The 9,236-nt window shown below is 50.0% G+C and overlaps 2 non-coding genes across 2 annotated transcripts; one reads left to right on the top strand and one right to left on the bottom strand.

Moving 5' to 3' along the window:
- Positions 1-1,483: 1,483 nt before the first annotated feature.
- Positions 1,484-1,647, bottom strand: LOC138231540 (U1 spliceosomal RNA). Its single transcript, XR_011186787.1, has one exon. It is a non-coding gene; the product is annotated as a U1 spliceosomal RNA (small nuclear RNA).
- Positions 1,648-3,435: 1,788 nt separating this feature from the next.
- Positions 3,436-3,554, top strand: LOC138231464 (5S ribosomal RNA). Its single transcript, XR_011186715.1, has one exon. It is a non-coding gene; the product is annotated as a 5S ribosomal RNA (ribosomal RNA).
- The last annotated feature ends 5,682 nt before the right edge of the window (positions 3,555-9,236 follow it).

Below are 9,236 nucleotides of genomic sequence, written 5' to 3' on the forward strand. Positions count from 1 at the left end.
ATTGTAGCAGTAAATCACAAAGTTGATTCTTTTGATGGCTTTAGAATCCAACCATGCGACATAACTCAAACAACGCGCACACACAGGTACTAATACACGAGGATACATTTATTAATACATAGAATATGCATGTAAACCTAACAGATCTTATCGAGAGGGTTATCAGAATACAAAAGGTATATATTCAATCAGTTACAAAGTGTTACACATATCAAGAGGACATACGTTCAGTATATCATTCATTTAGACTGTTTCTTTGTGCCCGCAGGAGATCTGAATCCCCAAAGATTGGATGAGTATTCAACTTCAATGCATTACAGCTCGAGAATTCAATTGTTATCCCAACCAGTTGATATCAATTTAATTCCTAAGAGTTATGTACTTGTTTTGAGTATCTAATGTAGAAGTTGTAACCAAGTTCACTTTACGAAACGGTCTAAATGAATGATATACTGAACGTATGTCCTCTTGATATGTGTAACACTTTGTAACTGATTGAATATATACCTTTTGTATTCTGATAACCCTCTCGATAAGATCTGTTAGGTTTACATGCATATTCTATGTATTAATAAATGTATCCTCGTGTATTAGTACCTGTGTGTGCGCGTTGTTTGAGTTATGTCGCATGGTTGGATTCTAAAGCCATCAAAAGAATCAACTTTGTGATTTACTGCTACAATTAATAATTGTCTCAGTAAATGCCCAAACCCTACAGAACTGGTGCCTTCAGAGAGCCACTATGATTACATATTTGGCGTCCCTGAACCGGTTTTCCCTACAGCAGCGTCGGGCCTGGTTAGTACTTGGATGGGAGACAGCCTGGGAATACCAGGTGCTGTAAGCTTTTGCTCTCCCGGCCAGCAGGGGTCGCCGTTGGTGCCGTAGGCTTTGGGAGGAAAACCTGCAGGATGGAAAGGTGATCTATAGCCTCATCTCTAGAGATGTTTTGTTGCTGTGGCATGTGTGTGACCCATATTCAAAAAAAAAAACCCGTCTGTAAAACGAATATCGAAGCTGCCTCTAAATCTGCAAATGAAGATGAGTCGATAAACCACTCGTTTTTCGTATAACTAGACATATATTCATTTGTTACCGATTTCATTCATTGAGCATGGATACAGTAGAGGTACAGCCATTCACTGTTTGACATGTCTGCACTGGTACAGAACCGAGCAATCAGAAAACGGGTGAAACTGTCTTTAGACTCAGCATACAGTACCGAGGCCCCCCATGACCAAATAAAGGCTAACCTCGATAATCAGCCTAAAGAACGCAGACTACAGCAAAACGACTGACTTTGAAAAGGGAATGAACGTCCGGAAGGAGTAGTGGAACTAGCTTGAGATGCTTCTCCGGACCCCTAACTAAAAGCCAGCGAGAACCAGCAGCGGCGTCCACTCCTGTCGAACCGGGATCCTTCCGCAGCCACGCAGCTCGTGGTGTCCTAACCCTCCCGTATCTGATTTTGGACCAAGCACATCAGGGGAGAGCGCGAACGCAGTCCCCCACTACCAGAAATTATGCAGTCGAGATTCCCACATTTGGGGAATTCGCAGGGGTCAGCACAGCCGGAGTGCAATGGCCGAGCCTCGCCCTGGGTGAACCTCCTTCTTGATCAAGGTATCTCCCCTGCCAGGTAAGTATGAGTTAAACAGGCCCCTGCAAGCGGCCCGCACCCACAGCACAAATCGCGCAGCCTAGGCCACCTCCTCGCCCCGCACGCCACCGCCTCCTGCTGGGCCCACTCTTTCACACACTCACACGCCACACTAACACTCAAAAGTGTGGGCAAAACGAGAAAACGAGCGCGCCGTTTCCTACACATCTGCAGTCGCCGTTGCGCATTCGCAGCATGTCCCGGGATGCAATTCGGCCTCATTTGCATAACTCCAGACCGGCAGATCGCCACGCAAGCTCGCGACGTGCGCCTGCCACACACCGAACAAACCTTTTCAGCAATTTCCAAAAAACGGGCCTGCTCGCCTGCCCACAAGGCTCCGTCTCTTACCTGCTCTCCAGAGCCTGCTGCCTTCTGTGCTTTTCTCTCGGCACCGCTGCAGTGCACACAACTCCTGCAGCGGGAGGGGGGGAGAAAGTTCCCGCGCTCCGCCGCAGGGAAAGCTCGCTCCGTGCGCACACGTCCTTTCGATGCCAGTCCAACAAGTGCTCCGCATTAGCTGCATCGGGGCTCCGGCGTGTCGCACCTCACCTCACCTCGCCCTACCCCCTCCTTGAATGTCTGCCGCTGGGCATGCCCCGCTCTCCTCCGCCTTATCTTATCGCGTGTGAGCACCGACAATGGCCACAATGCCGGGGAATGGCACCTGTAAAGTGTTAATTGGGGCACAGGAACAGCCCGTCTCGTCTCGGGGGGGCCGGCTTCAGAGACAATACAGCAAACACAGCGGGGCGGGGGAAGAAGACGACACCACACATGCGGGTACATTCAGCTCCGGCGGGAACGAGACATTTGTCGGTCTTTTCAAGTGCCGAGAGCCGAGCAATCCTTCACTTGTATCGTTTCTCCCCGGTGACTAGATCTGGCCCTGCGACTCTCGACTGGGCTCACCCCCGGGGCAGCCCAGCAGGTGTGAGCATGTCCGGCACCCGGATAGGAGATTCCACCCCGGAAAAGCTCCGGTTGCTGCTGCTCCTGCAAGAGGTGTGACTGGGACCAGTAGGGAGCGCTCACCCTGCGGGCTGTGTGGCTCTCTTACGCCCCAGCCTCCTGATGGCGACACTCTGCTGCACAAACAGAGGTCAAACCGAGGTCCCGACCCTCCTTGGCCATTAGGAAACCCCAGGGCGTCTCTCAAAAAGAGACGCCGGGGGTGTCCCTCTGGTGTTAGTGCTCCCCTTTACCCATCAGTCGGGGTCTCCTCCTAATCCCCGTCTCACCTGTAACAATCAATGACGAGGCCCCCCTGTCCGTGAGATTTAGTACTCGCGCAAGAGACCGGGGGCAGAGCGAGAACGCGGTCCCCCGCCCCCCACAAAGTGCGCGCTCCGGGTTCCCTCTCGGGGCCCTGCAACACAGCGGAAGGGCAGCGAGAAGGAGCCTCTTGCTCTGACGCCGCAAGGCCACAAGAGGGCGGAGGCGCCGCGCGCCCGGCCGACGTGTTGGACCGGTGCGCTTTACGTGCTGAAATAAACACGCGAAAGCCCCGAAATGTTTCCAGAGTGCTGTGCACTGGAGGTTTTTGTCTGGTGAAGACTTGCCTGGTGCTCCTCCGTGCAGATTGTTTGTCCTCCTCCAGTGCGGGACGAGCCAACACAAGGGAGCGCATTCGCCAACATCCAGGCACGCAATGCGATTTGGAAAGCAGCTCCTTTCCAAAGAGTTGCACACGAACGATCCTTCAGTCCCGCTCGGGGGGCACGGAAGCCCTGCCACACACAGCTTCAAGTAGCGAGTCAGGCGCCAGGGCTTTCGCTTACGGCCACACCACCCTGAACACGCCCGATCTCGTCTGATCTCGGAAGCTAAGCAGCGTCGGGCCTGGTTAGTACTTGGGTGGGAGACTGCCTGGGAATACCAGGTGCTGTAAGCTTTTGCTCTCCCGGCCAGCAGGGGTCGCCGTTGGTGCCGTAGGCTTTGGGAGGAAAACCTGCAGGATGGAAAGGTGATCTATAGCCTCATCTCTAGAGATGTTTTGTTGCTGTGGCATGTGTGTGACCCATATTCAAAAAAAAAAACCCGTCTGTAAAACGAATATCGAAGCTGCCTCTAAATCTGCAAATGAAGATGAGTCGATAAACCACTCGTTTTTCGTATAACTAGACATATATTCATTTGTTACCGATTTCATTCATTGAGCACGGATACAATAGAGGTACAGCCATTCACTGTTTGACATGTCTGCACTGGTACAGAACCGAGCAATCAGAAAACGGGTGAAACTGTCTTTAGACTCAGCATACAGTACCGAGGCCCCCCATGACCAAATAAAGGCTAACCTCGATAATCAGCCTAAAGAACGCAGACTACAGCAAAACGACTGACTTTGAAAAGGGAATGAACGTCCGGAAGGAGTAGTGGAACTAGCTTGAGATGCTTCTCCGGACCCCTAACTAAAAGCCAGCGAGAACCAGCAGCGGCGTCCACTCCTGTCGAACCGGGATCCTTCCGCAGCCACGCAGCTCGTGGTGTCCTAACCCTCCCGTATCTGATTTTGGACCAAGCACATCAGGGGAGAGCGCGAGTGAGTCCCCCACTTCTAGAAATTATGCAGTCGTTCTGAGGGCTACCATCTCATCATTAACAGCCTTCAGACTAGATGAGATAGAATTTGCTAATTCTTCTAAAGTCGAGGCCATTTGAATTAACTCTCGACTCAGAAAGTTCATGCCGGCTTGTGGAAATATTATACCTAAATAATATTTCCAATCAGCCAATTTTCTTTGTGGTCTGTGGTTAGGTCCGAAGGGGCTGTGGGTTTGAACACGGATATGAGGAACCACATATCCTAAATAACATGAGCCAGACCACTGGGCTGGCAACCATGGGTAGGCTCGTTTTCCACAACTGAAATATGTTCCGTTTGGCGCTCCCCATGCCTCTGAAAATAAGAAGCTTATACCAAATTGTGGGGTGTGCCGATCCCATCCTGGAATTTGGAAGGTAGAGGTGGATATATTTGCAGCGATGGTAAGGTTGCAACGACTCCATCCAACCAAGTGCAGACCATTAGTGTGCTGAAAACATATGTTTCCCTCACGTTCCTTATTTAGAGTCAGGTATGGTGGTGTATGGCTTCTGTTATATTTAGGAGCGTAAGAGCCTGTGAAACTCGTGGGCTCTAAGCCTCGCTCCTGTAGATATTGTAATGTTGTGCAGGTTAAAGTCGTGTTATGGCAACCCCCATAGTTTGTCATATAAAATCTCCTAAATTATCCCTCCAAATGATCATGCCTATGACTTCCTCGAGACGCCAAGGAATGGCCCCCATAGGAAGTCCTTCCTGTACATATTTGGGTAATGCGGCACACACCCAGCAGGCACTTTGGTTGGTTTTCTTAGCTGTCAGATAGGAGACGCCTAAAAAGGAATTAATTCCATGTTCTCCTTTGTGGGAGAGATGATCATTAATCCCTGCGGAACATAGTCCTACAGCAACAATTATCGTTATTGACAGAAATGATTTCATTCTGAGTCTGTAAATGGGGATGAGGCTCGTCGGCAGTGTGACGCGTGGATCCAGCGATCTTTTCCTTCCACTCGAACCGCAGACTCAGTTGTCAACAGGATCTGGTAGGGTCCGTCCCACCTGGGCTGGAGAACCTGTGAAGGAAATTTCCTGATCCACACCCACTCTCCTGGGATGAGGTCGTGCCCTCCTTCAGGTGGTGGTCCCCACGCCTCCAGGACCTGCTCGCGGGCTCCTTGGGTGGCCTCTGTCAGCAACTTGCAATACTGTAACAGAGAATCAGTTAGTATACTCAAGCCTACTCTGTCATGTCCTGGAGAGTCACTCAGTCTCATGGGACGCCCCGTGATCACCTCAAACGGGCTCAGCCCCACTATTCGATTTGTCCCAGCCCGGATGCTGCACAGTACGGCGGGCAATGCATCCACCCAGGGGATCCCTCCCAGGTGGTACTTTGTCAATTTAGCTTTCAAAGTCCGGTTCACCCGTTCCACCATGCCGGAGGACTGCGGGTGATGAGGGCAATGCAGGTCCCATTTGATCCCTAGTAGGTCTGCCACCACCTGACACACTTTTCCAGTAAAATGTGTGCCCTGGTCTGAGTCTATGCGACACGGGAGTCCCCATCGGGGAATTACTTCTGTCACGAGATATTTGGCAGTTGTCTGCGCAGTCTCTCGTTTGACAGGGACAGCCTCCACCCATCTAGAAAACTGGTCCACCATCACTAGGAGACCTGTTTTCCCTTTACAGGGTGGCAGTGAACAATAGTCTATTTGCCAGTGTCTAAAGGGCCCCTCGGGTGCAGGACGTCGAAGATTAGGAGCCCGAACCGGCGGTGCTCCAGAGGCTTTTTGGCACTCGCCACAGCGTTGTACCACATCAGCTGCGAAGGGTTTCACGCCTGTGGTACAACGCCTGTGCCCACCCAGCTCTGAGCAAAGTGTCGAGTCATTTGGCTAACACCTGGGTGCCCTGTGGAGTGTATTTGCTGTGCCAGGTAGGGCATTAGTTGCTTGGGACAGGCGGGTCTGCCTGTACGCTGGCACCTCCAGGTCCCATCCTTCTGCAGCCCCACATTGCGTTCCATCCAGGTCCATTTCTCAATCCTTAGGGCCTGGGCCTGGAGCTCGCTGAGCTGTTCCGTCCGGAGTGCCTGTATGTTCACTGTGCAAACTGAAATAATCTGAAGAGGTTTTTCTATAGCCCACTCCTCCCATTGCCCCAGGGCAGCTTGATGTGCTGTCCAGTCTGCCAGCTTATTGCCCCTGGCCTCGGGAGTGTCCTCTCTGCTGTGGCCCTTACATTTGACTACAGCTACCTGCTTTGGGAGTTGGAGAGCCGCAAGCAGCTCAGACACCAGATCTGCATTCTTTACCGGAGTGCCAGCAGAGGTTAAAAAATCCCTATTACTCCATAACCTTCCAAAGTCATGGCATACTCCAAATGCGTATCGTGAGTCTGTGTATATTATGGTGGTCTTGCCTTTTGCTAATTTACAGGCTTCCACCAAAGCTTTCAGTTCAGCTCACTGTGCTGACGTGGGTACCTCAAATCTTCCCCCACATTGGATATCATGTTCTGTAGTCACAGCCCAACCCGCTTTCCTCTCCCCACTAGAATTTGTGAATTAAGTTCCATCAGTGAAGAGGATGAGGTCTTCATTCCTTAGTGGTTGCTCGGCTATTTTGATGCCCTCATCTTCTCCCATTGCCCAAACATCACAGCTGTGTTCTAACATGTAGGCTTCTGATGGGTCAGGTAACAATGTGGCTGGATTTAGAGCTCCTTCACGTTCAATGGTAATATTTGGAGCCTCTAACAAGACCTGCCACTTGCTCCATCGTATCGCATTAACCTGACTGACCCGATTCAGGGACATGAGGGTGTGTACCGCATGTGGGCATCGAACAATCAGTTGTTGATCTAGTACTATGTTATTGACTGCCTGTACTGCTAGACAGACGGCCTGAACGGCTCGTAGACATGGACCCCAGCCCCTGGCTACCTCGTCCAAGGATCCAGAGTAATACCCTACCGGGCGGTACCTACCCCCATGTTCCTGTGTTAGTACAGCTGTCCAAAATCCATTCTTTTCACTTACGTAGAGGTAGAATGGTTGATCTGTCTGAGGAAACCCCAATGCAGGAGCCTGTAACAGAGCTTGTTTTAAATCATTAAAAGCATGTTCAGCTTCAGGACTCCAAGCAATAGGATCAAGGGACCTCCCTCCCCCCTTTAATAGGTCTGTAAGTGGTTTGGCCCTTTCAGAAAAAGCATCAACCCAATTTCTATTGAAATTGCACAGAGATGATCGGAGCTCTCTCACCGTATTGGGACTAGGGTGTGTTCGGATTGCCTAGGCCCGATCTTCTGTCAATTCCCTTTTTCCCTGACTAATCTTTTGTCCCAAGTAAATTACGGTGTCTAGGCATAACTGTGCTTTGCTATAACTAGCCTTGTGTCCTTTTTTAACCAGTTGGTTGAGAATAATTTGGAGGTCCTTCTTGTGGGTTTCCTCGTCAGGAGACGCGATTAAAATATCATCCACATATTGGATAACGACGGAGGACACTTGAGGCAGCTCCCGGAGATGCCTCCGAAGTGCCATGTGATACACGGTGGGGCTGTTATGAAACCCCTGTGGTAACCTGGTCCAAGTATATTGTTCTCCATCTACAACAAAAGCGAACCAATCTTGTAACTCTGGGTGTAGAGGAACAGACCAGAACCCATTAGCCATGTCAATTACTGAAAACACCTGGTGCTCAGGGGTCAGTAGTTGAAAAATAGCAGAGGGGTCTGCTACCAAGGGGGTGAGACGGTTGATGTGTTGATTAGCTTTTGAGTAATCAACTGTGAATCGCCATGCTCCGCTGGCTTTCTTTACGGGCCATATTGGACTGTTGCTTGTACTGTGTGTTTTTCGTACAATGCCTTGAGTCAATAGTTTTTGTATTACTGGTCGAACCCCTTCCTCCGCCTCTTTGTTGATTTTATATGGCTTTGTGTATGGCGGGGATTTCCCAGTAAATGTGGCGGGTTCCATATCCAGAAGCCCGCATTCGTCCTTATCCATAGTCCAAATTGAATGCCCTTTTAGTTCGTCTTTTTGGAGGGACCAGATGTTTACCTCCACCCTCTCCTCATGTATGGTTAATGTAACCCCTTGTAGGTATTTCAGAGCATCCCATCCCAACAGATCTGGGGTAGATCCTACCCACATGACAGCATTAAATGTTACCTCCCCATCTCCTAGTCTAATCTTGAGTTTTTGAGTTTCTCTGAGTGTTATTCGATTACCCCCTACACCAGTGGCCTCCAGCTCCCTCCCTGTGAACATGACACCACACCGTTTGGCTGACTGTTCAGATAAACACGATAATTGAGCCCCAGTGTCCCATAAAAGTGACATTTGAATCCCATTAATCGTGCATTGTAATTTGAGCTCTTTTTCACTCAGTTCCTGAGATAGGCGTAGGGAGGCCACTAGGGGGAGTCCTAGTTTAAAAGCTCCCTGATAGCGCGTTTGTCTGCTTCGCTCAAATCCTGTAATTGTGACAACAGGTTTTTTTGCCCCTCTCGATTTGAGGGATTGAAAGGGGGATCTCGGTATCTTCCAATCCTGCCCTCACTGGCTAATCGCTTTTTGCAATTCTTTTGCCAATGTCCGAAATTTTTACAATAATGGCACCGAGTTGTAATTTCGCCTTTTGGATTTAGTCGGGTGTCAGGGCCAGCTCCACCCTTCAGTATGGGGGGTGTCCACCCTGTTTGTATTGCCCGCACCTTAGCATACATATTTCTCTCGATTTGCCGTGCCATTTTAACTATTTCCTCAAATTGTTTAGTCGTATCTTGCCCTATTTCGGGCTCTTTTAACTGAAGGGCTTTGGCTATATCAGGCTTAAGACCGCCCAAATAAATTTGTTTAATCACAGCAGAGGCGTCGCTATTCACATCATCTTCGTCACTTAGTCCTGAGCATTCCAGCCAGAGTGTGACGAAGCGGTCAGTGAAGTCAGCCACATCCTCGCTTTCTTTTTGCTGACGCGCAGATATCTTTTTCCAATCTGTCTTTGGTGG

The sequence above is a fragment of the Lepisosteus oculatus genome, unplaced genomic scaffold (genome assembly GCF_040954835.1).
Source record: "Lepisosteus oculatus isolate fLepOcu1 unplaced genomic scaffold, fLepOcu1.hap2 HAP2_SCAFFOLD_60, whole genome shotgun sequence".
Lineage (NCBI taxonomy): Eukaryota > Metazoa > Chordata > Actinopteri > Semionotiformes > Lepisosteidae > Lepisosteus > Lepisosteus oculatus.